The sequence below is a fragment of the Garra rufa genome, unplaced genomic scaffold, assembly GCF_049309525.1.
Source record: "Garra rufa unplaced genomic scaffold, GarRuf1.0 hap1_unplaced_003, whole genome shotgun sequence".
Taxonomy (NCBI): domain Eukaryota; kingdom Metazoa; phylum Chordata; class Actinopteri; order Cypriniformes; family Cyprinidae; genus Garra; species Garra rufa.
Genome location: NW_027394278.1, coordinates 3,384,855 through 3,411,691, shown reverse-complemented (window position 1 = coordinate 3,411,691; position 26,837 = coordinate 3,384,855). Strand labels below are relative to the sequence as shown.

At 40.6% G+C, this 26,837-nt stretch overlaps 37 non-coding genes across 37 annotated transcripts; all 37 read right to left on the bottom strand.

Moving 5' to 3' along the window:
* Positions 1-338: 338 nt before the first annotated feature.
* On the bottom strand, positions 339-457 carry LOC141311550 (5S ribosomal RNA). The gene has a single exon (XR_012349010.1). It is a non-coding gene; the product is annotated as a 5S ribosomal RNA (ribosomal RNA).
* An 84-nt stretch (positions 458-541) lies between these two features.
* LOC141311549 (5S ribosomal RNA) lies at positions 542-660 on the bottom strand. The gene has a single exon (XR_012349009.1). It is a non-coding gene; the product is annotated as a 5S ribosomal RNA (ribosomal RNA).
* Positions 661-744: 84 nt separating this feature from the next.
* Positions 745-863, bottom strand: LOC141311548 (5S ribosomal RNA). Its single transcript, XR_012349007.1, has one exon. It is a non-coding gene; the product is annotated as a 5S ribosomal RNA (ribosomal RNA).
* Positions 864-1,616: 753 nt separating this feature from the next.
* On the bottom strand, positions 1,617-1,735 carry LOC141311547 (5S ribosomal RNA). The gene has a single exon (XR_012349006.1). It is a non-coding gene; the product is annotated as a 5S ribosomal RNA (ribosomal RNA).
* Positions 1,736-2,488: 753 nt separating this feature from the next.
* Positions 2,489-2,607, bottom strand: LOC141310261 (5S ribosomal RNA). The gene has a single exon (XR_012347805.1). It is a non-coding gene; the product is annotated as a 5S ribosomal RNA (ribosomal RNA).
* Positions 2,608-2,691: 84 nt separating this feature from the next.
* Positions 2,692-2,810, bottom strand: LOC141309820 (5S ribosomal RNA). Its single transcript, XR_012347367.1, has one exon. It is a non-coding gene; the product is annotated as a 5S ribosomal RNA (ribosomal RNA).
* An 83-nt stretch (positions 2,811-2,893) lies between these two features.
* LOC141311546 (5S ribosomal RNA) lies at positions 2,894-3,012 on the bottom strand. The gene has a single exon (XR_012349005.1). It is a non-coding gene; the product is annotated as a 5S ribosomal RNA (ribosomal RNA).
* Positions 3,013-3,765: 753 nt separating this feature from the next.
* LOC141310260 (5S ribosomal RNA) lies at positions 3,766-3,884 on the bottom strand. Its single transcript, XR_012347804.1, has one exon. It is a non-coding gene; the product is annotated as a 5S ribosomal RNA (ribosomal RNA).
* Positions 3,885-3,968: 84 nt separating this feature from the next.
* LOC141309819 (5S ribosomal RNA) lies at positions 3,969-4,087 on the bottom strand. The gene has a single exon (XR_012347366.1). It is a non-coding gene; the product is annotated as a 5S ribosomal RNA (ribosomal RNA).
* An 83-nt stretch (positions 4,088-4,170) lies between these two features.
* On the bottom strand, positions 4,171-4,289 carry LOC141311545 (5S ribosomal RNA). The gene has a single exon (XR_012349004.1). It is a non-coding gene; the product is annotated as a 5S ribosomal RNA (ribosomal RNA).
* Positions 4,290-4,373: 84 nt separating this feature from the next.
* LOC141309962 (5S ribosomal RNA) lies at positions 4,374-4,492 on the bottom strand. The gene has a single exon (XR_012347508.1). It is a non-coding gene; the product is annotated as a 5S ribosomal RNA (ribosomal RNA).
* A 753-nt stretch (positions 4,493-5,245) lies between these two features.
* Positions 5,246-5,364, bottom strand: LOC141309818 (5S ribosomal RNA). Its single transcript, XR_012347365.1, has one exon. It is a non-coding gene; the product is annotated as a 5S ribosomal RNA (ribosomal RNA).
* Positions 5,365-5,448: 84 nt separating this feature from the next.
* On the bottom strand, positions 5,449-5,567 carry LOC141311544 (5S ribosomal RNA). The gene has a single exon (XR_012349003.1). It is a non-coding gene; the product is annotated as a 5S ribosomal RNA (ribosomal RNA).
* Positions 5,568-6,320: 753 nt separating this feature from the next.
* LOC141311542 (5S ribosomal RNA) lies at positions 6,321-6,439 on the bottom strand. Its single transcript, XR_012349002.1, has one exon. It is a non-coding gene; the product is annotated as a 5S ribosomal RNA (ribosomal RNA).
* A 753-nt stretch (positions 6,440-7,192) lies between these two features.
* Positions 7,193-7,311, bottom strand: LOC141311541 (5S ribosomal RNA). The gene has a single exon (XR_012349001.1). It is a non-coding gene; the product is annotated as a 5S ribosomal RNA (ribosomal RNA).
* A 753-nt stretch (positions 7,312-8,064) lies between these two features.
* On the bottom strand, positions 8,065-8,183 carry LOC141311539 (5S ribosomal RNA). The gene has a single exon (XR_012348999.1). It is a non-coding gene; the product is annotated as a 5S ribosomal RNA (ribosomal RNA).
* An 84-nt stretch (positions 8,184-8,267) lies between these two features.
* On the bottom strand, positions 8,268-8,386 carry LOC141311538 (5S ribosomal RNA). The gene has a single exon (XR_012348998.1). It is a non-coding gene; the product is annotated as a 5S ribosomal RNA (ribosomal RNA).
* Positions 8,387-8,470: 84 nt separating this feature from the next.
* LOC141311537 (5S ribosomal RNA) lies at positions 8,471-8,589 on the bottom strand. Its single transcript, XR_012348996.1, has one exon. It is a non-coding gene; the product is annotated as a 5S ribosomal RNA (ribosomal RNA).
* Positions 8,590-9,342: 753 nt separating this feature from the next.
* Positions 9,343-9,461, bottom strand: LOC141311536 (5S ribosomal RNA). The gene has a single exon (XR_012348995.1). It is a non-coding gene; the product is annotated as a 5S ribosomal RNA (ribosomal RNA).
* Positions 9,462-10,214: 753 nt separating this feature from the next.
* LOC141311535 (5S ribosomal RNA) lies at positions 10,215-10,333 on the bottom strand. The gene has a single exon (XR_012348994.1). It is a non-coding gene; the product is annotated as a 5S ribosomal RNA (ribosomal RNA).
* A 753-nt stretch (positions 10,334-11,086) lies between these two features.
* On the bottom strand, positions 11,087-11,205 carry LOC141309961 (5S ribosomal RNA). Its single transcript, XR_012347507.1, has one exon. It is a non-coding gene; the product is annotated as a 5S ribosomal RNA (ribosomal RNA).
* Positions 11,206-11,958: 753 nt separating this feature from the next.
* Positions 11,959-12,077, bottom strand: LOC141309817 (5S ribosomal RNA). Its single transcript, XR_012347364.1, has one exon. It is a non-coding gene; the product is annotated as a 5S ribosomal RNA (ribosomal RNA).
* Positions 12,078-12,161: 84 nt separating this feature from the next.
* LOC141311534 (5S ribosomal RNA) lies at positions 12,162-12,280 on the bottom strand. The gene has a single exon (XR_012348993.1). It is a non-coding gene; the product is annotated as a 5S ribosomal RNA (ribosomal RNA).
* A 753-nt stretch (positions 12,281-13,033) lies between these two features.
* LOC141310241 (5S ribosomal RNA) lies at positions 13,034-13,152 on the bottom strand. Its single transcript, XR_012347786.1, has one exon. It is a non-coding gene; the product is annotated as a 5S ribosomal RNA (ribosomal RNA).
* An 84-nt stretch (positions 13,153-13,236) lies between these two features.
* LOC141311533 (5S ribosomal RNA) lies at positions 13,237-13,355 on the bottom strand. Its single transcript, XR_012348992.1, has one exon. It is a non-coding gene; the product is annotated as a 5S ribosomal RNA (ribosomal RNA).
* Positions 13,356-19,641: 6,286 nt separating this feature from the next.
* On the bottom strand, positions 19,642-19,760 carry LOC141311531 (5S ribosomal RNA). Its single transcript, XR_012348991.1, has one exon. It is a non-coding gene; the product is annotated as a 5S ribosomal RNA (ribosomal RNA).
* An 84-nt stretch (positions 19,761-19,844) lies between these two features.
* Positions 19,845-19,963, bottom strand: LOC141311530 (5S ribosomal RNA). The gene has a single exon (XR_012348990.1). It is a non-coding gene; the product is annotated as a 5S ribosomal RNA (ribosomal RNA).
* A 753-nt stretch (positions 19,964-20,716) lies between these two features.
* On the bottom strand, positions 20,717-20,835 carry LOC141309959 (5S ribosomal RNA). The gene has a single exon (XR_012347506.1). It is a non-coding gene; the product is annotated as a 5S ribosomal RNA (ribosomal RNA).
* A 753-nt stretch (positions 20,836-21,588) lies between these two features.
* LOC141309814 (5S ribosomal RNA) lies at positions 21,589-21,707 on the bottom strand. Its single transcript, XR_012347362.1, has one exon. It is a non-coding gene; the product is annotated as a 5S ribosomal RNA (ribosomal RNA).
* An 84-nt stretch (positions 21,708-21,791) lies between these two features.
* Positions 21,792-21,910, bottom strand: LOC141311529 (5S ribosomal RNA). Its single transcript, XR_012348989.1, has one exon. It is a non-coding gene; the product is annotated as a 5S ribosomal RNA (ribosomal RNA).
* A 753-nt stretch (positions 21,911-22,663) lies between these two features.
* LOC141309813 (5S ribosomal RNA) lies at positions 22,664-22,782 on the bottom strand. Its single transcript, XR_012347361.1, has one exon. It is a non-coding gene; the product is annotated as a 5S ribosomal RNA (ribosomal RNA).
* An 84-nt stretch (positions 22,783-22,866) lies between these two features.
* Positions 22,867-22,985, bottom strand: LOC141311527 (5S ribosomal RNA). The gene has a single exon (XR_012348987.1). It is a non-coding gene; the product is annotated as a 5S ribosomal RNA (ribosomal RNA).
* A 753-nt stretch (positions 22,986-23,738) lies between these two features.
* Positions 23,739-23,857, bottom strand: LOC141309812 (5S ribosomal RNA). Its single transcript, XR_012347360.1, has one exon. It is a non-coding gene; the product is annotated as a 5S ribosomal RNA (ribosomal RNA).
* Positions 23,858-23,941: 84 nt separating this feature from the next.
* On the bottom strand, positions 23,942-24,060 carry LOC141309869 (5S ribosomal RNA). The gene has a single exon (XR_012347417.1). It is a non-coding gene; the product is annotated as a 5S ribosomal RNA (ribosomal RNA).
* A 753-nt stretch (positions 24,061-24,813) lies between these two features.
* On the bottom strand, positions 24,814-24,932 carry LOC141309958 (5S ribosomal RNA). Its single transcript, XR_012347505.1, has one exon. It is a non-coding gene; the product is annotated as a 5S ribosomal RNA (ribosomal RNA).
* Positions 24,933-25,685: 753 nt separating this feature from the next.
* LOC141310240 (5S ribosomal RNA) lies at positions 25,686-25,804 on the bottom strand. Its single transcript, XR_012347785.1, has one exon. It is a non-coding gene; the product is annotated as a 5S ribosomal RNA (ribosomal RNA).
* Positions 25,805-25,888: 84 nt separating this feature from the next.
* Positions 25,889-26,007, bottom strand: LOC141311526 (5S ribosomal RNA). The gene has a single exon (XR_012348985.1). It is a non-coding gene; the product is annotated as a 5S ribosomal RNA (ribosomal RNA).
* Positions 26,008-26,837: the final 830 nt, after the last annotated feature.

The following is a 26,837-nucleotide window of genomic DNA, read 5'->3' as shown; positions in this document are numbered from 1 at the left end:
AGTGTAATCCAAAGTTTGCAGGTGGTGAATGGAAAGGTGAGCTCTAAAATGAGCAACTCCTCAATCCAACAGTTTGGTGACTGTCCTTTGTTTGTCATGCTGCTCTCTTATACAGTTGTACTTCCTGCTTCCTGTCATGTGTCTAGTCACATGGCAGGCCAACCATCCATTTTTAAAGACACACACTCACTTAAAATGTTAAGAGTAATAAAATGGCCTAAAAAACATGTAAAACACTTAAAACTCTATAATACATTTAAATGATTGTAATAAATAGAGCGGTAAAACACGTCTTTCTAAAAGCCAGCATATTATATAAATAGTGAAGAAAAGGCAAAAGCTTACAGCACCTGGTATTCCCAGGCGGTCTCCCATCCAAGTACTAAGCAGGCCCGACGCTGCTTAGCTTCCGAGATCAGACGAGATCGGGCGCTCTCAGCGCGGTATGGCCGTAAGCGAGGGCTGCTCCAAAAAGTGGGCTATTTAAAGATCAGCCTCCGTAAAAGCCAGCATATTATATAAATAGTGAAGAAAAGGCAAAAGCTTACAGCACCTGGTATTCCCAGGCGGTCTCCCATCCAAGTACTAAGCAGGCCCGACGCTGCTTAGCTTCCGAGATCAGACGAGATCGGGCGCTCTCAGCGCGGTATGGCCGTAAGCGAGGGCTGCTCCAAAAAGTGGGCTATTTAAAGATCAGCCTCCGTAAAAGCCAGCATATTATATAAATAGTGAAGAAAAGGCAAAAGCTTACAGCACCTGGTATTCCCAGGCGGTCTCCCATCCAAGTACTAAGCAGGCCCGACGCTGCTTAGCTTCCGAGATCAGACGAGATCGGGCGCTCTCAGCGCGGTATGGCCGTAAGCGAGGGCTGCTCCAAAAAGTGGGCTATTTAAAGATCAGCCTCCGTAAAAGCCAGCATATTATATAAATAGTGAAGAAAAGGCAAAAGCTTACAGCACCTGGTATTCCCAGGCGGTCTCCCATCCAAGTGTAACAATCGGCCTTATCAGCCGAGTTACAAGACTAAAATGGGATCAGATTTAACTGTGAGAGATGACTAGTGGTTAAAAGAATGAGACATAAAAGAAGATTGGTTTAAATAGATTTGGTTTATTTACAAGGTTCACATAAAAGACTTTAAAACAACACGATAAAACGAGGTAAACGCTGTTAAAAGAATACAGTTCATTTGTCCATACCCTAAAAACAGTCCAAGAATCCCAGTGTGTTGATAAGTCCAATGTGAGTGTCCACCGGTGTATATACAATCCACAGAAAGTGTAATCCAAAGTTTGCAGGTGGTGAATGGAAAGGTGAGCTCTAAAATTAGCAACTCCTCAATCCAACAGTTTGGTGACTGTCCTTTGTTTGTCATGCTGCTCTCTTATACAGTTGTACTTCCTGCTTCCTGTCATGTGTCTAGTCACATGGCAGGCCAACCATCCATTTTTTAAAGACACACACTCACTTAAAATGTTAAGAGTAATAAAATGGCCTAAAAAACATGTAAAACACTTAAAACTCTATAATACATTTAAATGATTGTAATAAATAGAGCGGTAAAACACGTCTTTCTAAAAGCCAGCATATTATATAAATAGTGAAGAAAAGGCAAAAGCTTACAGCACCTGGTATTCCCAGGCGGTCTCCCATCCAAGTACTAAGCAGGCCCGACGCTGCTTAGCTTCCGAGATCAGACGAGATCGGGCGCTCTCAGCGCGGTATGGCCGTAAGCGAGGGCTGCTCCAAAAAGTGGGCTATTTAAAGATCAGCCTCCGTAAAAGCCAGCATATTATATAAATAGTGAAGAAAAGGCAAAAGCTTACAGCACCTGGTATTCCCAGGCGGTCTCCCATCCAAGTGTAACAATCGGCCTTATCAGCCGAGTTACAAGACTAAAATGGGATCAGATTTAACTGTGAGAGATGACTAGTGGTTAAAAGAATGAGACATAAAAGAAGATTGGTTTAAATAGATTTGGTTTATTTACAAGGTTCACATAAAAGACTTTAAAACAACACGATAAAACGAGGTAAACGCTGTTAAAAGAATACAGTTCATTTGTCCATACCCTAAAAACAGTCCAAGAATCCCAGTGTGTTGATAAGTCCAATGTGAGTGTCCACCGGTGTATATACAATCCACAGAAAGTGTAATCCAAAGTTTGCAGGTGGTGAATGGAAAGGTGAGCTCTAAAATTAGCAACTCCTCAATCCAACAGTTTGGTGACTGTCCTTTGTTTGTCATGCTGCTCTCTTATACAGTTGTACTTCCTGCTTCCTGTCATGTGTCTAGTCACATGGCAGGCCAACCATCCATTTTTTAAAGACACACACTCACTTAAAATGTTAAGAGTAATAAAATGGCCTAAAAAACATGTAAAACACTTAAAACTCTATAATACATTTAAATGATTGTAATAAATAGAGCGGTAAAACACGTCTTTCTAAAAGCCAGCATATTATATAAATAGTGAAGAAAAGGCAAAAGCTTACAGCACCTGGTATTCCCAGGCGGTCTCCCATCCAAGTACTAAGCAGGCCCGACGCTGCTTAGCGTCCGAGATCAGACGAGATCGGGCGCTCTCAGCGCAGTATGGCCGTAAGCGAGGGCTGCTCCAAAAAGTGGGCTATTTAAAGATCAGCCTCCGTAAAAGCCAGCATATTATATAAATAGTGAAGAAAAGGCAAAAGCTTACAGCACCTGGTATTCCCAGGCGGTCTCCCATCCAAGTACTAAGCAGGCCCGACACTGCTTAGCTTCCGAGATCAGACGAGATCGGGCGCTCTCAGCGCGGTATGGCCGTAAGCGAGGGCTGCTCCAAAAGTGGGCTATTTAAAGATCAGCCTCCGTAAAAGCCAGCATATTATATAAATAGTGAAGAAAAGGCAAAAGCTTACAGCACCTGGTATTCCCAGGCGGTCTCCCATCCAAGTACTAAGCAGGCCCGACGCTGCTTAGCTTCCGAGATCAGACGAGATCGGGCGCTCTCAGCGCGGTATGGCCGTAAGCGAGGGCTGCTCCAAAAAGTGGGCTATTTAAAGATCAGCCTCCGTAAAAGCCAGCATATTATATAAATAGTGAAGAAAAGGCAAAAGCTTACAGCACCTGGTATTCCCAGGCGGTCTCCCATCCAAGTGTAACAATCGGCCTTATCAGCCGAGTTACAAGACTAAAATGGGATCAGATTTAACTGTGAGAGATGACTAGTGGTTAAAAGAATGAGACATAAAAGAAGATTGGTTTAAATAGATTTGGTTTATTTACAAGGTTCACATAAAAGACTTTAAAACAACACGATAAAACGAGGTAAACGCTGTTAAAAGAATACAGTTCATTTGTCCATACCCTAAAAACAGTCCAAGAATCCCAGTGTGTTGATAAGTCCAATGTGAGTGTCCACCGGTGTATATACAATCCACAGAAAGTGTAATCCAAAGTTTGCAGGTGGTGAATGGAAAGGTGAGCTCTAAAATTAGCAACTCCTCAATCCAACAGTTTGGTGACTGTCCTTTGTTTGTCATGCTGCTCTCTTATACAGTTGTACTTCCTGCTTCCTGTCATGTGTCTAGTCACATGGCAGGCCAACCATCCATTTTTTAAAGACACACACTCACTTAAAATGTTAAGAGTAATAAAATGGCCTAAAAAACATGTAAAACACTTAAAACTCTATAATACATTTAAATGATTGTAATAAATAGAGCGGTAAAACACGTCTTTCTAAAAGCCAGCATATTATATAAATAGTGAAGAAAAGGCAAAAGCTTACAGCACCTGGTATTCCCAGGCGGTCTCCCATCCAAGTACTAAGCAGGCCCGACGCTGCTTAGCGTCCGAGATCAGACGAGATCGGGCGCTCTCAGCGCAGTATGGCCGTAAGCGAGGGCTGCTCCAAAAAGTGGGCTATTTAAAGATCAGCCTCCGTAAAAGCCAGCATATTATATAAATAGTGAAGAAAAGGCAAAAGCTTACAGCACCTGGTATTCCCAGGCGGTCTCCCATCCAAGTACTAAGCAGGCCCGACACTGCTTAGCTTCCGAGATCAGACGAGATCGGGCGCTCTCAGCGCGGTATGGCCGTAAGCGAGGGCTGCTCCAAAAGTGGGCTATTTAAAGATCAGCCTCCGTAAAAGCCAGCATATTATATAAATAGTGAAGAAAAGGCAAAAGCTTACAGCACCTGGTATTCCCAGGCGGTCTCCCATCCAAGTACTAAGCAGGCCCGACGCTGCTTAGCTTCCGAGATCAGACGAGATCGGGCGCTCTCAGCGCGGTATGGCCGTAAGCGAGGGCTGCTCCAAAAAGTGGGCTATTTAAAGATCAGCCTCCGTAAAAGCCAGCATATTATATAAATAGTGAAGAAAAGGCAAAAGCTTACAGCACCTGGTATTCCCAGGCGGTCTCCCATCCAAATACTAAGCAGGCCCGACGCTGCTTAGCTTCCGAGATCAGACGAGATCGGGCGCTCTCAGCGCGGTATGGCCGTAAGCGAGGGCTGCTCCAAAAAGTGGGCTATTTAAAGATCAGCCTCCGTAAAAGCCAGCATATTATATAAATAGTGAAGAAAAGGCAAAAGCTTACAGCACCTGGTATTCCCAGGCGGTCTCCCATCCAAGTGTAACAATCGGCCTTATCAGCCGAGTTACAAGACTAAAATGGGATCAGATTTAACTGTGAGAGATGACTAGTGGTTAAAAGAATGAGACATAAAAGAAGATTGGTTTAAATAGATTTGGTTTATTTACAAGGTTCACATAAAAGACTTTAAAACAACACGATAAAACGAGGTAAACGCTGTTAAAAGAATACAGTTCATTTGTCCATACCCTAAAAACAGTCCAAGAATCCCAGTGTGTTGATAAGTCCAATGTGAGTGTCCACCGGTGTATATACAATCCACAGAAAGTGTAATCCAAAGTTTGCAGGTGGTGAATGGAAAGGTGAGCTCTAAAATGAGCAACTCCTCAATCCAACAGTTTGGTGACTGTCCTTTGTTTGTCATGCTGCTCTCTTATACAGTTGTACTTCCTGCTTCCTGTCATGTGTCTAGTCACATGGCAGGCCAACCATCCATTTTTTAAAGACACACACTCACTTAAAATGTTAAGAGTAATAAAATGGCCTAAAAAACATGTAAAACACTTAAAACTCTATAATACATTTAAATGATTGTAATAAATAGAGCGGTAAAACACGTCTTTCTAAAAGCCAGCATATTATATAAATAGTGAAGAAAAGGCAAAAGCTTACAGCACCTGGTATTCCCAGGCGGTCTCCCATCCAAGTACTAAGCAGGCCCGACACTGCTTAGCTTCCGAGATCAGACGAGATCGGGCGCTCTCAGCGCGGTATGGCCGTAAGCGAGGGCTGCTCCAAAAAGTGGGCTATTTAAAGATCAGCCTCCGTAAAAGCCAGCATATTATATAAATAGTGAAGAAAAGGCAAAAGCTTACAGCACCTGGTATTCCCAGGCGGTCTCCCATCCAAGTACTAAGCAGGCCCGACGCTGCTTAGCTTCCGAGATCAGACGAGATCGGGCGCTCTCAGCGCGGTATGGCCGTAAGCGAGGGCTGCTCCAAAAAGTGGGCTATTTAAAGATCAGCCTCCGTAAAAGCCAGCATATTATATAAATAGTGAAGAAAAGGCAAAAGCTTACAGCACCTGGTATTCCCAGGCGGTCTCCCATCCAAGTGTAACAATCGGCCTTATCAGCCGAGTTACAAGACTAAAATGGGATCAGATTTAACTGTGAGAGATGACTAGTGGTTAAAAGAATGAGACATAAAAGAAGATTGGTTTAAATAGATTTGGTTTATTTACAAGGTTCACATAAAAGACTTTAAAACAACACGATAAAACGAGGTAAACGCTGTTAAAAGAATACAGTTCATTTGTCCATACCCTAAAAACAGTCCAAGAATCCCAGTGTGTTGATAAGTCCAATGTGAGTGTCCACCGGTGTATATACAATCCACAGAAAGTGTAATCCAAAGTTTGCAGGTGGTGAATGGAAAGGTGAGCTCTAAAATTAGCAACTCCTCAATCCAACAGTTTGGTGACTGTCCTTTGTTTGTCATGCTGCTCTCTTATACAGTTGTACTTCCTGCTTCCTGTCATGTGTCTAGTCACATGGCAGGCCAACCATCCATTTTTTAAAGACACACACTCACTTAAAATGTTAAGAGTAATAAAATGGCCTAAAAAACATGTAAAACACTTAAAACTCTATAATACATTTAAATGATTGTAATAAATAGAGCGGTAAAACACGTCTTTCTAAAAGCCAGCATATTATATAAATAGTGAAGAAAAGGCAAAAGCTTACAGCACCTGGTATTCCCAGGCGGTCTCCCATCCAAGTACTAAGCAGGCCCGACGCTGCTTAGCTTCCGAGATCAGACGAGATCGGGCGCTCTCAGCGCGGTATGGCCGTAAGCGAGGGCTGCTCCAAAAAGTGGGCTATTTAAAGATCAGCCTCCGTAAGAGCCAGCATATTATATAAATAGTGAAGAAAAGGCAAAAGCTTACAGCACCTGGTATTCCCAGGCGGTCTCCCATCCAAGTGTAACAATCGGCCTTATCAGCCGAGTTACAAGACTAAAATGGGATCAGATTTAACTGTGAGAGATGACTAGTGGTTAAAAGAATGAGACATAAAAGAAGATTGGTTTAAATAGATTTGGTTTATTTACAAGGTTCACATAAAAGACTTTAAAACAACACGATAAAACGAGGTAAACGCTGTTAAAAGAATACAGTTCATTTGTCCATACCCTAAAAACAGTCCAAGAATCCCAGTGTGTTGATAAGTCCAATGTGAGTGTCCACCGGTGTATATACAATCCACAGAAAGTGTAATCCAAAGTTTGCAGGTGGTGAATGGAAAGGTGAGCTCTAAAATTAGCAACTCCTCAATCCAACAGTTTGGTGACTGTCCTTTGTTTGTCATGCTGCTCTCTTATACAGTTGTACTTCCTGCTTCCTGTCATGTGTCTAGTCACATGGCAGGCCAACCATCCATTTTTTAAAGACACACACTCACTTAAAATGTTAAGAGTAATAAAATGGCCTAAAAAACATGTAAAACACTTAAAACTCTATAATACATTTAAATGATTGTAATAAATAGAGCGGTAAAACACGTCTTTCTAAAAGCCAGCATATTATATAAATAGTGAAGAAAAGGCAAAAGCTTACAGCACCTGGTATTCCCAGGCGGTCTCCCATCCAAGTACTAAGCAGGCCCGACGCTGCTTAGCTTCCGAGATCAGACGAGATCGGGCGCTCTCAGCGCGGTATGGCCGTAAGCGAGGGCTGCTCCAAAAAGTGGGCTATTTAAAGATCAGCCTCCGTAAAAGCCAGCATATTATATAAATAGTGAAGAAAAGGCAAAAGCTTACAGCACCTGGTATTCCCAGGCGGTCTCCCATCCAAGTGTAACAATCGGCCTTATCAGCCGAGTTACAAGACTAAAATGGGATCAGATTTAACTGTGAGAGATGACTAGTGGTTAAAAGAATGAGACATAAAAGAAGATTGGTTTAAATAGATTTGGTTTATTTACAAGGTTCACATAAAAGACTTTAAAACAACACGATAAAACGAGGTAAACGCTGTTAAAAGAATACAGTTCATTTGTCCATACCCTAAAAACAGTCCAAGAATCCCAGTGTGTTGATAAGTCCAATGTGAGTGTCCACCGGTGTATATACAATCCACAGAAAGTGTAATCCAAAGTTTGCAGGTGGTGAATGGAAAGGTGAGCTCTAAAATGAGCAACTCCTCAATCCAACAGTTTGGTGACTGTCCTTTGTTTGTCATGCTGCTCTCTTATACAGTTGTACTTCCTGCTTCCTGTCATGTGTCTAGTCACATGGCAGGCCAACCATCCATTTTTTAAAGACACACACTCACTTAAAATGTTAAGAGTAATAAAATGGCCTAAAAAACATGTAAAACACTTAAAACTCTATAATACATTTAAATGATTGTAATAAATAGAGCGGTAAAACACGTCTTTCTAAAAGCCAGCATATTATATAAATAGTGAAGAAAAGGCAAAAGCTTACAGCACCTGGTATTCCCAGGCGGTCTCCCATCCAAGTACTAAGCAGGCCCGACGCTGCTTAGCTTCCGAGATCAGACGAGATCGGGCGCTCTCAGCGCGGTATGGCCGTAAGCGAGGGCTGCTCCAAAAAGTGGGCTATTTAAAGATCAGCCTCCGTAAAAGCCAGCATATTATATAAATAGTGAAGAAAAGGCAAAAGCTTACAGCACCTGGTATTCCCAGGCGGTCTCCCATCCAAGTACTAAGCAGGCCCGACGCTGCTTAGCTTCCGAGATCAGACGAGATCGGGCGCTCTCAGCGCGGTATGGCCGTAAGCGAGGGCTGCTCCAAAAAGTGGGCTATTTAAAGATCAGCCTCCGTAAAAGCCAGCATATTATATAAATAGTGAAGAAAAGGCAAAAGCTTACAGCACCTGGTATTCCCAGGCGGTCTCCCATCCAAGTACTAAGCAGGCCCGACGCTGCTTAGCTTCCGAGATCAGACGAGATCGGGCGCTCTCAGCGCGGTATGGCCGTAAGCGAGGGCTGCTCCAAAAAGTGGGCTATTTAAAGATCAGCCTCCGTAAAAGCCAGCATATTATATAAATAGTGAAGAAAAGGCAAAAGCTTACAGCACCTGGTATTCCCAGGCGGTCTCCCATCCAAGTGTAACAATCGGCCTTATCAGCCGAGTTACAAGACTAAAATGGGATCAGATTTAACTGTGAGAGATGACTAGTGGTTAAAAGAATGAGACATAAAAGAAGATTGGTTTAAATAGATTTGGTTTATTTACAAGGTTCACATAAAAGACTTTAAAACAACACGATAAAACGAGGTAAACGCTGTTAAAAGAATACAGTTCATTTGTCCATACCCTAAAAACAGTCCAAGAATCCCAGTGTGTTGATAAGTCCAATGTGAGTGTCCACCGGTGTATATACAATCCACAGAAAGTGTAATCCAAAGTTTGCAGGTGGTGAATGGAAAGGTGAGCTCTAAAATTAGCAACTCCTCAATCCAACAGTTTGGTGACTGTCCTTTGTTTGTCATGCTGCTCTCTTATACAGTTGTACTTCCTGCTTCCTGTCATGTGTCTAGTCACATGGCAGGCCAACCATCCATTTTTTAAAGACACACACTCACTTAAAATGTTAAGAGTAATAAAATGGCCTAAAAAACATGTAAAACACTTAAAACTCTATAATACATTTAAATGATTGTAATAAATAGAGCGGTAAAACACGTCTTTCTAAAAGCCAGCATATTATATAAATAGTGAAGAAAAGGCAAAAGCTTACAGCACCTGGTATTCCCAGGCGGTCTCCCATCCAAGTACTAAGCAGGCCCGACGCTGCTTAGCTTCCGAGATCAGACGAGATCGGGCGCTCTCAGCGCGGTATGGCCGTAAGCGAGGGCTGCTCCAAAAAGTGGGCTATTTAAAGATCAGCCTCCGTAAAAGCCAGCATATTATATAAATAGTGAAGAAAAGGCAAAAGCTTACAGCACCTGGTATTCCCAGGCGGTCTCCCATCCAAGTGTAACAATCGGCCTTATCAGCCGAGTTACAAGACTAAAATGGGATCAGATTTAACTGTGAGAGATGACTAGTGGTTAAAAGAATGAGACATAAAAGAAGATTGGTTTAAATAGATTTGGTTTATTTACAAGGTTCACATAAAAGACTTTAAAACAACACGATAAAACGAGGTAAACGCTGTTAAAAGAATACAGTTCATTTGTCCATACCCTAAAAACAGTCCAAGAATCCCAGTGTGTTGATAAGTCCAATGTGAGTGTCCACCGGTGTATATACAATCCACAGAAAGTGTAATCCAAAGTTTGCAGGTGGTGAATGGAAAGGTGAGCTCTAAAATTAGCAACTCCTCAATCCAACAGTTTGGTGACTGTCCTTTGTTTGTCATGCTGCTCTCTTATACAGTTGTACTTCCTGCTTCCTGTCATGTGTCTAGTCACATGGCAGGCCAACCATCCATTTTTTAAAGACACACACTCACTTAAAATGTTAAGAGTAATAAAATGGCCTAAAAAACATGTAAAACACTTAAAACTCTATAATACATTTAAATGATTGTAATAAATAGAGCGGTAAAACACGTCTTTCTAAAAGCCAGCATATTATATAAATAGTGAAGAAAAGGCAAAAGCTTACAGCACCTGGTATTCCCAGGCGGTCTCCCATCCAAGTACTAAGCAGGCCCGACGCTGCTTAGCTTCCGAGATCAGACGAGATCGGGCGCTCTCAGCGCGGTATGGCCGTAAGCGAGGGCTGCTCCAAAAAGTGGGCTATTTAAAGATCAGCCTCCGTAAAAGCCAGCATATTATATAAATAGTGAAGAAAAGGCAAAAGCTTACAGCACCTGGTATTCCCAGGCGGTCTCCCATCCAAGTGTAACAATCGGCCTTATCAGCCGAGTTACAAGACTAAAATGGGATCAGATTTAACTGTGAGAGATGACTAGTGGTTAAAAGAATGAGACATAAAAGAAGATTGGTTTAAATAGATTTGGTTTATTTACAAGGTTCACATAAAAGACTTTAAAACAACACGATAAAACGAGGTAAACGCTGTTAAAAGAATACAGTTCATTTGTCCATACCCTAAAAACAGTCCAAGAATCCCAGTGTGTTGATAAGTCCAATGTGAGTGTCCACCGGTGTATATACAATCCACAGAAAGTGTAATCCAAAGTTTGCAGGTGGTGAATGGAAAGGTGAGCTCTAAAATTAGCAACTCCTCAATCCAACAGTTTGGTGACTGTCCTTTGTTTGTCATGCTGCTCTCTTATACAGTTGTACTTCCTGCTTCCTGTCATGTGTCTAGTCACATGGCAGGCCAACCATCCATTTTTTAAAGACACACACTCACTTAAAATGTTAAGAGTAATAAAATGGCCTAAAAAACATGTAAAACACTTAAAACTCTATAATACATTTAAATGATTGTAATAAATAGAGCGGTAAAACACGTCTTTCTAAAAGCCAGCATATTATATAAATAGTGAAGAAAAGGCAAAAGCTTACAGCACCTGGTATTCCCAGGCGGTCTCCCATCCAAATACTAAGCAGGCCCGACGCTGCTTAGCTTCCGAGATCAGACGAGATCGGGCGCTCTCAGCGCGGTATGGCCGTAAGCGAGGGCTGCTCCAAAAAGTGGGCTATTTAAAGATCAGCCTCCGTAAAAGCCAGCATATTATATAAATAGTGAAGAAAAGGCAAAAGCTTACAGCACCTGGTATTCCCAGGCGGTCTCCCATCCAAGTGTAACAATCGGCCTTATCAGCCGAGTTACAAGACTAAAATGGGATCAGATTTAACTGTGAGAGATGACTAGTGGTTAAAAGAATGAGACATAAAAGAAGATTGGTTTAAATAGATTTGGTTTATTTACAAGGTTCACATAAAAGACTTTAAAACAACACGATAAAACGAGGTAAACGCTGTTAAAAGAATACAGTTCATTTGTCCATACCCTAAAAACAGTCCAAGAATCCCAGTGTGTTGATAAGTCCAATGTGAGTGTCCACCGGTGTATATACAATCCACAGAAAGTGTAATCCAAAGTTTGCAGGTGGTGAATGGAAAGGTGAGCTCTAAAATGAGCAACTCCTCAATCCAACAGTTTGGTGACTGTCCTTTGTTTGTCATGCTGCTCTCTTATACAGTTGTACTTCCTGCTTCCTGTCATGTGTCTAGTCACATGGCAGGCCAACCATCCATTTTTTAAAGACACACACTCACTTAAAATGTTAAGAGTAATAAAATGGCCTAAAAAACATGTAAAACACTTAAAACTCTATAATACATTTAAATGATTGTAATAAATAGAGCGGTAAAACACGTCTTTCTAAAAGCCAGCATATTATATAAATAGTGAAGAAAAGGCAAAAGCTTACAGCACCTGGTATTCCCAGGCGGTCTCCCATCCAAGTACTAAGCAGGCCCGACACTGCTTAGCTTCCGAGATCAGACGAGATCGGGCGCTCTCAGCGCGGTATGGCCGTAAGCGAGGGCTGCTCCAAAAAGTGGGCTATTTAAAGATCAGCCTCCGTAAAAGCCAGCATATTATATAAATAGTGAAGAAAAGGCAAAAGCTTACAGCACCTGGTATTCCCAGGCGGTCTCCCATCCAAGTACTAAGCAGGCCCGACGCTGCTTAGCTTCCGAGATCAGACGAGATCGGGCGCTCTCAGCGCGGTATGGCCGTAAGCGAGGGCTGCTCCAAAAAGTGGGCTATTTAAAGATCAGCCTCCGTAAAAGCCAGCATATTATATAAATAGTGAAGAAAAGGCAAAAGCTTACAGCACCTGGTATTCCCAGGCGGTCTCCCATCCAAGTGTAACAATCGGCCTTATCAGCCGAGTTACAAGACTAAAATGGGATCAGATTTAACTGTGAGAGATGACTAGTGGTTAAAAGAATGAGACATAAAAGAAGATTGGTTTAAATAGATTTGGTTTATTTACAAGGTTCACATAAAAGACTTTAAAACAACACGATAAAACGAGGTAAACGCTGTTAAAAGAATACAGTTCATTTGTCCATACCCTAAAAACAGTCCAAGAATCCCAGTGTGTTGATAAGTCCAATGTGAGTGTCCACCGGTGTATATACAATCCACAGAAAGTGTAATCCAAAGTTTGCAGGTGGTGAATGGAAAGGTGAGCTCTAAAATTAGCAACTCCTCAATCCAACAGTTTGGTGACTGTCCTTTGTTTGTCATGCTGCTCTCTTATACAGTTGTACTTCCTGCTTCCTGTCATGTGTCTAGTCACATGGCAGGCCAACCATCCATTTTTTAAAGACACACACTCACTTAAAATGTTAAGAGTAATAAAATGGCCTAAAAAACATGTAAAACACTTAAAACTCTATAATACATTTAAATGATTGTAATAAATAGAGCGGTAAAACACGTCTTTCTAAAAGCCAGCATATTATATAAATAGTGAAGAAAAGGCAAAAGCTTACAGCACCTGGTATTCCCAGGCGGTCTCCCATCCAAGTACTAAGCAGGCCCGACACTGCTTAGCTTCCGAGATCAGACGAGATCGGGCGCTCTCAGCGCGGTATGGCCGTAAGTGAGGGCTGCTCCAAAAAGTGGGCTATTTAAAGATCAGCCTCCGTAAAAGCCAGCATATTATATAAATAGTGAAGAAAAGGCAAAAGCTTACAGCACCTGGTATTCCCAGGCGGTCTCCCATCCAAGTACTAAGCAGGCCCGACGCTGCTTAGCTTCCGAGATCAGACGAGATCGGGCGCTCTCAGCGCGGTATGGCCGTAAGCGAGGGCTGCTCCAAAAAGTGGGCTATTTAAAGATCAGCCTCCGTAAAAGCCAGCATATTATATAAATAGTGAAGAAAAGGCAAAAGCTTACAGCACCTGGTATTCCCAGGCGGTCTCCCATCCAAGTGTAACAATCGGCCTTATCAGCCGAGTTACAAGACTAAAATGGGATCAGATTTAACTGTGAGAGATGACTAGTGGTTAAAAGAATGAGACATAAAAGAAGATTGGTTTAAATAGATTTGGTTTATTTACAAGGTTCACATAAAAGACTTTAAAACAACACGATAAAACGAGGTAAACGCTGTTAAAAGAATACAGTTCATTTGTCCATACCCTAAAAACAGTCCAAGAATCCCAGTGTGTTGATAAGTCCAATGTGAGTGTCCACCGGTGTATATACAATCCACAGAAAGTGTAATCCAAAGTTTGCAGGTGGTGAATGGAAAGGTGAGCTCTAAAATGAGCAACTCCTCAATCCAACAGTTTGGTGACTGTCCTTTGTTTGTCATGCTGCTCTCTTATACAGTTGTACTTCCTGCTTCCTGTCATGTGTCTAGTCACATGGCAGGCCAACCATCCATTTTTTAAAGACACACACTCACTTAAAATGTTAAGAGTAATAAAATGGCCTAAAAAACATGTAAAACACTTAAAACTCTATAATACATTTAAATGATTGTAATAAATAGAGCGGTAAAACACGTCTTTCTAAAAGCCAGCATATTATATAAATAGTGAAGAAAAGGCAAAAGCTTACAGCACCTGGTATTCCCAGGCGGTCTCCCATCCAAGTACTAAGCAGGCCCGACGCTGCTTAGCTTCCGAGATCAGACGAGATCGGGCGCTCTTTTTTTTTTTTTTTTTTTTTTTTATTTTTTTTTTTTTTTTATTATAAAATAATTTCCACATTTACAATAAGTACATAATAAATTTCACCATTAGAACATTCAGCATTCCCTCATTTACACTTTTTCAGAAATTAAACATCAAAGCATTCAATGCTGTAACAGAGATAAATGTGCTTCCATCAACAAAAGTCTTACAAAATTCAGCATCCATATAAGTCTTAATCATCTTCATATGTTGTTTTATTAAGACCTTGAAAATAGACCAAACATTTTCTTTTCTTTTGTCAAAATAAGCTATATTTCTCCTTAATCGTACTGCATACCTTGCATGGCTTAACATCATATTTAAGAGAAGCACATTTCCTTTTACATTCCTTTCTTTCACCATGCCAAACAAAAATAACTTACTCCACTCTTCATCCACAAAATTTATATCCTCCCAATTCTTCCTTACGCAAAGCTTTAATAATTCATGATATTCTTTCAGGCCTTTACATTGTATATATAAATGCATTAAGGTCTCAACTTCCCTATCACATACATCACATTCTCTCGCAATATTTTTGTCAATCTGATGCAAAACCTCTTTTGTATATACTCTATTATGTCGCAATATAAAATCATTCTGTTGACATTCTATTGAGTTATATCTAATATTTAGGTTCTTCCACAACATTACCGGCTTTATCCCTGAGTATATATTTCTCCAATAAATTTCTGCGGCAGGTTTTTTAATTTCTTTTTTCAAGATAATCCAATAAAACTCTTTCAACAAAACCTTTGACAGTTCTACCTTACAATCACCCCGTTCAATATACATTTCGGGAAACTTGTACTCATTTGTTTTCACCTCTTGTTTGTCTATCAAGGTAATCCAGTCCTTAGGAATACAACTCTTAATTTTCTCAAAAACATTAATCACAGTACTTTTCCTCATATTTTCATTCTCTTCCATTACCATGTCCAGGATTGCCTGGGGGGGCAGAAAACCTGGAATTACTTCATAAACATAATCCTTTATCAGGTATAGACCAACTTTCATAAAACCTTTATTTTCCAGCATGTGTCCCTTATCTGTTATTTTAGGATTCAAAAACACGGGTTGATTTAGTACTAATTCAGGCATATTACACCTATAATGCACTTGTGGCAAAAATTTAACCCAAGCTTGGAATACTTCTTTATAGAACTGAGGTACATCTTTTATCATAGACTCTTTTAAACACATGAACAGATTACTTTGACTACAAGACCCAAATTTCGCCAAACAATCCCTCATACAATATTTCCATCCATAAGTTTCTTTGCTATATATATATTTCTTAACAATTTTAAGCCTTAATGCCTTCCTCCTCGTGTCCAAGTCCAACAATTTTAAGCCCCCATCCTTGTTATCTGCCATTAATACCTTTTTTGAGATCCTCACGTTTTTCCCACCCCACAAGAAATCTACTACAATAGAGTTTGCCTCTCTCAAGACCCACTCTGGCATGTCTAACACACTCAATGTATGAACGAATCTTGACATTAACAACATATTGATAACAGTCACTTTCCCTTTTAGTGTGAGGCTTCTTAATTTCCAATAGTTCACAGTTTGCTTTATTTTCTGTAGGATTATCGACCAAGATACATCCCTAGCCTTACTTTCTTCCAAACCTATATTTACCCCCAAAACTCTAATATAATCATCCACAATTTTAAAAGGGGTACCACAGTCAAATATTTTATTTTCCCCAAAGAACATAATTTCCGACTTCTCTACATTTATTTTTGCCCCTGCAGCACCACCATATGTATTCATGTGCTCCATTATCCTCTTTATGTCATCCATGTCCCTCACAGTGAACGTAGTGTCATCCGCATACTGATGAATTAAACTGACCCCATCACCTGCAAAATTAATTGGCTTCAGCTCTTTATCCGCTTTTATTAGAGTTGCGAGTGGTTCAACTGTAATACAGTATAGCAAAGCAGACAAAGGGCAACCCTGCCTTATGGACCTCTCAATTATAAAATCATCAGTTAAGACACCATTACACTTTACCACACTATGTGCACTATTATACAGCAACCTTATCCATGTTCTAAATCTACCACCAAAACCAAACGTTTCCAAAGTTTTCTCCAAAAATTGGTGCTCCACCCTATCAAAAGCTTTATTTAAATCTAAACTTAACAGAATGCCTCCTTCTTTCTTCATATAAAATACCACATCTCTAATTGTACTTATAATATCAGCAATATCTCTTCCAGGTATACTGTAAGCCTGCGTTGGGGCAACAATACTCCCTATCACTTTTTTTAGCCTATTGGCTAGAATTTTTGCCAATACCTTATAATCAGTATTTAAGAGGCTAATTGGTCTATAGTTTTCTAATTTTAATCTACTCCCCTTGTTTTTGAATAAAATACTTAGCACCCCCGCCACCATTGTCTTAGGCACATCCTGCTTTTCTTCCATATACTGATATAGCTCTAATAATATTGGTGCCAGAGCATCCCTAAAAGCTCTATAAAAATCTCCAGTTAGGCCATCTGATCCTGGGCTTTTATTAGTACTCAGACTAGAGATTGCCTCATTAATTTCCTGCAAAGAGATATCATTATCACAAAAAATCCTGTCAGTTTTTGATAATCTAGCACTAACTGTACTCAGTACTTTTCCCATACTTCCTAGATTTACGCCTTCTTTCCTAAATAGTGTCTTATAAAAGGATTCAACAGTGTCTAATATCCCTACCAAATCACTCACTTTTTTCCCTTTTTCATCTTCTAATTCAGTGATACAGTTTCTACCCTGCTTTTGCTTCTCCATGCTTAAGAAGAAGGATGTACACTTCTCCCCCTCTAAAGCATGTTTTACCCTGCTTCTTATAATAGCTCCCTTACATCTTTTTACTTCATATTTCTTTAAATCTGCTTTAATTTTTAAATAATTTTTCAAATCACAATTTGGATCACCATTTATTTCCTCCAGTTCTACAGAAAGTCTCTTTTGCAAGTCCTTGTAATCCCTCCTCTCTCTACTATTCTTTTCCTTTGCATACTTAATACTCAAAATCTTAATTTTCTGTTTTAAATTCTCCCATCTTACACATGCATTTTCAGAGTCTAAACTTTTCCTCCATCCAGACTTTATACAGTCCAAGATCTTTATCCTATAATTTACATCATTTAATAAGCTTGCATTCAAACACCAGACACCCCCACCTTTATGTTGCATTGTTTTACCCACTTGAAATTCCAGAACAGCATGATCACTGAATGTTGTAAACTTATAAGCTATATTTTTAATATACTGGACTATGTTCTGCCTTACCAGACAAAGATCAATTCTGCTTTGCTTTAGACTGTTGAGCACAACTTGTCTCCGAGAGTATTCTCTTTTATCAGGGTTTTCCAGTCTCCAAAGATCTACCAGGTTTACACCATTCATTAAGCTTATTAATTCATCCCTTGACGAGTCTCTTTTATAGCTCATATTATTTGCAACATCTATTCTACTGGACCAAACGTTAAAATCACCTACACAGATACAGTTATCTGTGCATAGTGTTCTTAGTTTCTTGAATAAATCCCTCCTATCTTTTTCATTATTTGGTGCATAGACATTAATCAACTTGAAGACACAATTTTGGAACTCAAAATCTATAATTAGAACTCTTCCTTCATTATCAGCATAAACCTGCTTAACATTTTGTACTGCATTGTTTTTAAACAAGCAAGCCACTCCACGAGCCTTACTACTGCCATGACTCACAAAAACATGATGATGCCATTTCCTTCTCACCTCTCTCATTTTATTACTATCCCAATTTGTTTCTTGAAAACAGTAAATATCTGCTTTTACCGCTATTAATATCTTTTCAAATTTGCACATGTTACCAAGACCATTAGCATTTAGGGATGCAATTTTAATCATAGCAGCAGCAGGTGTGAAGTTAAAAAAAAAAAAAATAAACCTTATTTCTTTTTCTTTATGTTTCCTTTCTCTCCCTTGTCATTCAGCATTCTTTTCTTCCTAACAAGTAGCTGCAGACTTTCGCATGCCACATCATCATACAAATCATAATCATCATCCTCATTTTCATCATCATCATCATCATCATCATCAACAACATCATCGGCATCATCATGATTATCGTCATCATTATCAACAACAATCTTTACAGTTCCTTCACATTTGAGAGCAGTCTTAGCTGACGCTAAAGATTGCGGGTTCTCATTGACTGTGGTTGTTTTACCCACATGTCTGTCCTTTTCTTTATTGTCCACGAGACCCTGGGCTAGTCCTGATCCAGCTCTCTGGAGGGAGGGAGTACCCACCTCAGCTTGGTTCATGTGATCCATCTGTCCTGAATGCAGTTGCTGACTTTCTATATCATCAAATGTATTCCCCATTGCGTCTTCTTGCATGGGCGTATTCTCCTCCTCATTTACCTCACTGGACAAGTCTGTTCCCCCCATCACGTCACCATAACGTACATCACTCAGTTCATTGCATTCTCTAGCATAATGTCCCTGTTTATCACACTTGTGACAAGTAAACTCAGGGCAGTCTCTCAATACATGACCAGGCTGAATACAGATGCGACACACTTTCACTTGTCTGTTATGAATCACTCTAAAGTACTCCGCACCCTCCAATGTTTCAAACTTGGTTGAATATGGTAATGACTGAACAGTATCAGTGAACTTAACTTTACAGAAACGAGTCCCATCTGCGATCTCTGTTCCTGGCCATTTCCTCCTCTTGATTGGCGAAGTTGCTTTAACACCCCATCCATTTAGTTTCTCTAGAATTTCCTCATCCGTAATATATACTGGAAGGTTCATGAATGAAACAACAAGCTCATCATTGCTCAGGTCTCTAGCCATGATTTGACAGTTTTTAATTTTAAATCCATCAATCAGTCTTTCTTTTCCTTTTCTATGGTTCATTGTAATCTCATACCTTTTATCTCCTTTGAAACGACATCCATTCACAGCTCCACAGACCTCATTAATTCCTCTGAGTAACTCCATCATCGTTATTTTCTCATCCCCAACAATTTCGACACACACCGTTAAGTTCTTGTCAAACTTCTTATCCTCCATCACGATACGATTCCCACTGTCCTTTTTAGATGTCAGCTCAGGTCGTCGCACTCGATTGTCTCCTTCCATGTGCTCCATTCAATTAACAAACAAAACCTCCAGGAACAAAAGAAAAACTCCTCCCACAAACAGTACTTGCTGAAGGAGTAGAAAAGAATGAGAAAAAGTACTTATTTCAATTCAACACTGAAGAAAGCAGCTCAAATTTCCACACTCTCCTAGCACACGCTCAGCGCAGTATGGCCATAAGCGAGGGCTGCTCCAAAAAGTGGGCTATTTAAAGATCAGCCTCCGTAAAAGCCAGCATATTATATAAATAGTGAAGAAAAGGCAAAAGCTTACAGCACCTGGTATTCCCAGGCGGTCTCCCATCCAAGTACTAAGCAGGCCCGACGCTGCTTAGCTTCCGAGATCAGACGAGATCGGGCGCTCTCAGCGCGGTATGGCCGTAAGCGAGGGCTGCTCCAAAAAGTGGGCTATTTAAAGATCAGCCTCCGTAAAAGCCAGCATATTATATAAATAGTGAAGAAAAGGCAAAAGCTTACAGCACCTGGTATTCCCAGGCGGTCTCCCATCCAAGTACTAAGCAGGCCCGACGCTGCTTAGCTTCCGAGATCAGACGAGATCGGGCGCTCTCAGCGCGGTATGGCCGTAAGCGAGGGCTGCTCCAAAAAGTGGGCTATTTAAAGATCAGCCTCCGTAAAAGCCAGCATATTATATAAATAGTGAAGAAAAGGCAAAAGCTTACAGCACCTGGTATTCCCAGGCGGTCTCCCATCCAAGTGTAACAATCGGCCTTATCAGCCGAGTTACAAGACTAAAATGGGATCAGATTTAACTGTGAGAGATGACTAGTGGTTAAAAGAATGAGACATAAAAGAAGATTGGTTTAAATAGATTTGGTTTATTTACAAGGTTCACATAAAAGACTTTAAAACAACACGATAAAACGAGGTAAACGCTGTTAAAAGAATACAGTTCATTTGTCCATACCCTAAAAACAGTCCAAGAATCCCAGTGTGTTGATAAGTCCAATGTGAGTGTCCACCGGTGTATATACAATCCACAGAAAGTGTAATCCAAAGTTTGCAGGTGGTGAATGGAAAGGTGAGCTCTAAAATTAGCAACTCCTCAATCCAACAGTTTGGTGACTGTCCTTTGTTTGTCATGCTGCTCTCTTATACAGTTGTACTTCCTGCTTCCTGTCATGTGTCTAGTCACATGGCAGGCCAACCATCCATTTTTTAAAGACACACACTCACTTAAAATGTTAAGAGTAATAAAATGGCCTAAAAAACATGTAAAACACTTAAAACTCTATAATACATTTAAATGATTGTAATAAATAGAGCGGTAAAACACGTCTTTCTAAAAGCCAGCATATTATATAAATAGTGAAGAAAAGGCAAAAGCTTACAGCACCTGGTATTCCCAGGCGGTCTCCCATCCAAATACTAAGCAGGCCCGACGCTGCTTAGCTTCCGAGATCAGACGAGATCGGGCGCTCTCAGCGCGGTATGGCCGTAAGCGAGGGCTGCTCCAAAAAGTGGGCTATTTAAAGATCAGCCTCCGTAAAAGCCAGCATATTATATAAATAGTGAAGAAAAGGCAAAAGCTTACAGCACCTGGTATTCCCAGGCGGTCTCCCATCCAAGTGTAACAATCGGCCTTATCAGCCGAGTTACAAGACTAAAATGGGATCAGATTTAACTGTGAGAGATGACTAGTGGTTAAAAGAATGAGACATAAAAGAAGATTGGTTTAAATAGATTTGGTTTATTTACAAGGTTCACATAAAAGACTTTAAAACAACACGATAAAACGAGGTAAACGCTGTTAAAAGAATACAGTTCATTTGTCCATACCCTAAAAACAGTCCAAGAATCCCAGTGTGTTGATAAGTCCAATGTGAGTGTCCACCGGTGTATATACAATCCACAGAAAGTGTAATCCAAAGTTTGCAGGTGGTGAATGGAAAGGTGAGCTCTAAAATGAGCAACTCCTCAATCCAACAGTTTGGTGACTGTCCTTTGTTTGTCATGCTGCTCTCTTATACAGTTGTACTTCCTGCTTCCTGTCATGTGTCTAGTCACATGGCAGGCCAACCATCCATTTTTTAAAGACACACACTCACTTAAAATGTTAAGAGTAATAAAATGGCCTAAAAAACATGTAAAACACTTAAAACTCTATAATACATTTAAATGATTGTAATAAATAGAGCGGTAAAACACGTCTTTCTAAAAGCCAGCATATTATATAAATAGTGAAGAAAAGGCAAAAGCTTACAGCACCTGGTATTCCCAGGCGGTCTCCCATCCAAGTACTAAGCAGGCCCGACACTGCTTAGCTTCCGAGATCAGACGAGATCGGGCGCTCTCAGCGCGGTATGGCCGTAAGCGAGGGCTGCTCCAAAAAGTGGGCTATTTAAAGATCAGCCTCCGTAAAAGCCAGCATATTATATAAATAGTGAAGAAAAGGCAAAAGCTTACAGCACCTGGTATTCCCAGGCGGTCTCCCATCCAAGTACTAAGCAGGCCCGACGCTGCTTAGCTTCCGAGATCAGACGAGATCGGGCGCTCTCAGCGCGGTATGGCCGTAAGCGAGGGCTGCTCCAAAAAGTGGGCTATTTAAAGATCAGCCTCCGTAAAAGCCAGCATATTATATAAATAGTGAAGAAAAGGCAAAAGCTTACAGCACCTGGTATTCCCAGGCGGTCTCCCATCCAAGTGTAACAATCGGCCTTATCAGCCGAGTTACAAGACTAAAATGGGATCAGATTTAACTGTGAGAGATGACTAGTGGTTAAAAGAATGAGACATAAAAGAAGATTGGTTTAAATAGATTTGGTTTATTTACAAGGTTCACATAAAAGACTTTAAAACAACACGATAAAACGAGGTAAACGCTGTTAAAAGAATACAGTTCATTTGTCCATACCCTAAAAACAGTCCAAGAATCCCAGTGTGTTGATAAGTCCAATGTGAGTGTCCACCGGTGTATATACAATCCACAGAAAGTGTAATCCAAAGTTTGCAGGTGGTGAATGGAAAGGTGAGCTCTAAAATGAGCAACTCCTCAATCCAACAGTTTGGTGACTGTCCTTTGTTTGTCATGCTGCTCTCTTATACAGTTGTACTTCCTGCTTCCTGTCATGTGTCTAGTCACATGGCAGGCCAACCATCCATTTTTTAAAGACACACACTCACTTAAAATGTTAAGAGTAATAAAATGGCCTAAAAAACATGTAAAACACTTAAAACTCTATAATACATTTAAATGATTGTAATAAATAGAGCGGTAAAACACGTCTTTCTAAAAGCCAGCATATTATATAAATAGTGAAGAAAAGGCAAAAGCTTACAGCACCTGGTATTCCCAGGCGGTCTCCCATCCAAGTACTAAGCAGGCCCGACACTGCTTAGCTTCCGAGATCAGACGAGATCGGGCGCTCTCAGCGCGGTATGGCCGTAAGCGAGGGCTGCTCCAAAAAGTGGGCTATTTAAAGATCAGCCTCCGTAAAAGCCAGCATATTATATAAATAGTGAAGAAAAGGCAAAAGCTTACAGCACCTGGTATTCCCAGGCGGTCTCCCATCCAAGTACTAAGCAGGCCCGACGCTGCTTAGCTTCCGAGATCAGACGAGATCGGGCGCTCTCAGCGCGGTATGGCCGTAAGCGAGGGCTGCTCCAAAAAGTGGGCTATTTAAAGATCAGCCTCCGTAAAAGCCAGCATATTATATAAATAGTGAAGAAAAGGCAAAAGCTTACAGCACCTGGTATTCCCAGGCGGTCTCCCATCCAAGTGTAACAATCGGCCTTATCAGCCGAGTTACAAGACTAAAATGGGATCAGATTTAACTGTGAGAGATGACTAGTGGTTAAAAGAATGAGACATAAAAGAAGATTGGTTTAAATAGATTTGGTTTATTTACAAGGTTCACATAAAAGACTTTAAAACAACACGATAAAACGAGGTAAACGCTGTTAAAAGAATACAGTTCATTTGTCCATACCCTAAAAACAGTCCAAGAATCCCAGTGTGTTGATAAGTCCAATGTGAGTGTCCACCGGTGTATATACAATCCACAGAAAGTGTAATCCAAAGTTTGCAGGTGGTGAATGGAAAGGTGAGCTCTAAAATGAGCAACTCCTCAATCCAACAGTTTGGTGACTGTCCTTTGTTTGTCATGCTGCTCTCTTATACAGTTGTACTTCCTGCTTCCTGTCATGTGTCTAGTCACATGGCAGGCCAACCATCCATTTTTTAAAGACACACACTCACTTAAAATGTTAAGAGTAATAAAATGGCCTAAAAAACATGTAAAACACTTAAAACTCTATAATACATTTAAATGATTGTAATAAATAGAGCGGTAAAACACGTCTTTCTAAAAGCCAGCATATTATATAAATAGTGAAGAAAAGGCAAAAGCTTACAGCACCTGGTATTCCCAGGCGGTCTCCCATCCAAGTACTAAGCAGGCCCGACACTGCTTAGCTTCCGAGATCAGACGAGATCGGGCGCTCTCAGCGCGGTATGGCCGTAAGCGAGGGCTGCTCCAAAAAGTGGGCTATTTAAAGATCAGCCTCCGTAAAAGCCAGCATATTATATAAATAGTGAAGAAAAGGCAAAAGCTTACAGCACCTGGTATTCCCAGGCGGTCTCCCATCCAAGTACTAAGCAGGCCCGACGCTGCTTAGCTTCCGAGATCAGACGAGATCGGGCGCTCTCAGCACGGTATGGCCGTAAGCGAGGGCTGCTCCAAAAAGTGGGCTATTTAAAGATCAGCCTCCGTAAAAGCCAGCATATTATATAAATAGTGAAGAAAAGGCAAAAGCTTACAGCACCTGGTATTCCCAGGCGGTCTCCCATCCAAGTGTAACAATCGGCCTTATCAGCCGAGTTACAAGACTAAAATGGGATCAGATTTAACTGTGAGAGATGACTAGTGGTTAAAAGAATGAGACATAAAAGAAGATTGGTTTAAATAGATTTGGTTTATTTACAAGGTTCACATAAAAGACTTTAAAACAACACGATAAAACGAGGTAAACGCTGTTAAAAGAATACAGTTCATTTGTCCATACCCTAAAAACAGTCCAAGAATCCCAGTGTGTTGATAAGTCCAATGTGAGTGTCCACCGGTGTATATACAATCCACAGAAAGTGTAATCCAAAGTTTGCAGGTGGTGAATGGAAAGGTGAGCTCTAAAATTAGCAACTCCTCAATCCAACAGTTTGGTGACTGTCCTTTGTTTGTCATGCTGCTCTCTTATACAGTTGTACTTCCTGCTTCCTGTCATGTGTCTAGTCACATGGCAGGCCAACCATCCATTTTTTAAAGACACACACTCACTTAAAATGTTAAGAGTAATAAAATGGCCTAAAAAACATGTAAAACACTTAAAACTCTATAATACATTTAAATGATTGTAATAAATAGAGCGGTAAAACACGTCTTTCTAAAAGCCAGCATATTATATAAATAGTGAAGAAAAGGCAAAAGCTTACAGCACCTGGTATTCCCAGGCGGTCTCCCATCCAAATACTAAGCAGGCCCGACGCTGCTTAGCTTCCGAGATCAGACGAGATCGGGCGCTCTCAGCGCGGTATGGCCGTAAGCGAGGGCTGCTCCAAAAAGTGGGCTATTTAAAGATCAGCCTCCGTAAAAGCCAGCATATTATATAAATAGTGAAGAAAAGGCAAAAGCTTACAGCACCTGGTATTCCCAGGCGGTCTCCCATCCAAGTGTAACAATCGGCCTTATCAGCCGAGTTACAAGACTAAAATGGGATCAGATTTAACTGTGAGAGATGACTAGTGGTTAAAAGAATGAGACATAAAAGAAGATTGGTTTAAATAGATTTGGTTTATTTACAAGGTTCACATAAAAGACTTTAAAACAACACGATAAAACGAGGTAAACGCTGTTAAAAGAATACAGTTCATTTGTCCATACCCTAAAAACAGTCCAAGAATCCCAGTGTGTTGATAAGTCCAATGTGAGTGTCCACCGGTGTATATACAATCCACAGAAAGTGTAATCCAAAGTTTGCAGGTGGTGAATGGAAAGGTGAGCTCTAAAATTAGCAACTCCTCAATCCAACAGTTTGGTGACTGTCCTTTGTTTGTCATGCTGCTCTCTTATACAGTTGTACTTCCTGCTTCCTGTCATGTGTCTAGTCACATGGCAGGCCAACCATCCATTTTTTAAAGACACACACTCACTTAAAATGTTAAGAGTAATAAAATGGCCTAAAAAACATGTAAAACACTTAAAACTCTATAATACATTTAAATGATTGTAATAAATAGAGCGGTAAAACACGTCTTTCTAAAAGCCAGCATATTATATAAATAGTGAAGAAAAGGCAAAAGCTTACAGCACCTGGTATTCCCAGGCGGTCTCCCATCCAAGTACTAAGCAGGCCCGACACTGCTTAGCTTCCGAGATCAGACGAGATCGGGCGCTCTCAGCGCGGTATGGCCGTAAGTGAGGGCTGCTCCAAAAAGTGGGCTATTTAAAGATCAGCCTCCGTAAAAGCCAGCATATTATATAAATAGTGAAGAAAAGGCAAAAGCTTACAGCACCTGGTATTCCCAGGCGGTCTCCCATCCAAGTACTAAGCAGGCCCGACGCTGCTTAGCTTCCGAGATCAGACGAGATCGGGCGCTCTCAGCGCGGTATGGCCGTAAGCGAGGGCTGCTCCAAAAAGTGGGCTATTTAAAGATCAGCCTCCGTAAAAGCCAGCATATTATATAAATAGTGAAGAAAAGGCAAAAGCTTACAGCACCTGGTATTCCCAGGCGGTCTCCCATCCAAGTGTAACAATCGGCCTTATCAGCCGAGTTACAAGACTAAAATGGGATCAGATTTAACTGTGAGAGATGACTAGTGGTTAAAAGAATGAGACATAAAAGAAGATTGGTTTAAATAGATTTGGTTTATTTACAAGGTTCACATAAAAGACTTTAAAACAACACGATAAAACGAGGTAAACGCTGTTAAAAGAATACAGTTCATTTGTCCATACCCTAAAAACAGTCCAAGAATCCCAGTGTGTTGATAAGTCCAATGTGAGTGTCCACCGGTGTATATACAATCCACAGAAAGTGTAATCCAAAGTTTGCAGGTGGTGAATGGAAAGGTGAGCTCTAAAATTAGCAACTCCTCAATCCAACAGTTTGGTGACTGTCCTTTGTTTGTCATGCTGCTCTCTTATACAGTTGTACTTCCTGCTTCCTGTCATGTGTCTAGTCACATGGCAGGCCAACCATCCATTTTTTAAAGACACACACTCACTTAAAATGTTAAGAGTAATAAAATGGCCTAAAAAACATGTAAAACACTTAAAACTCTATAATACATTTAAATGATTGTAATAAATAGAGCGGTAAAACACGTCTTTCTAAAAGCCAGCATATTATATAAATAGTGAAGAAAAGGCAAAAGCTTACAGCACCTGGTATTCCCAGGCGGTCTCCCATCCAAGTACTAAGCAGGCCCGACGCTGCTTAGCTTCCGAGA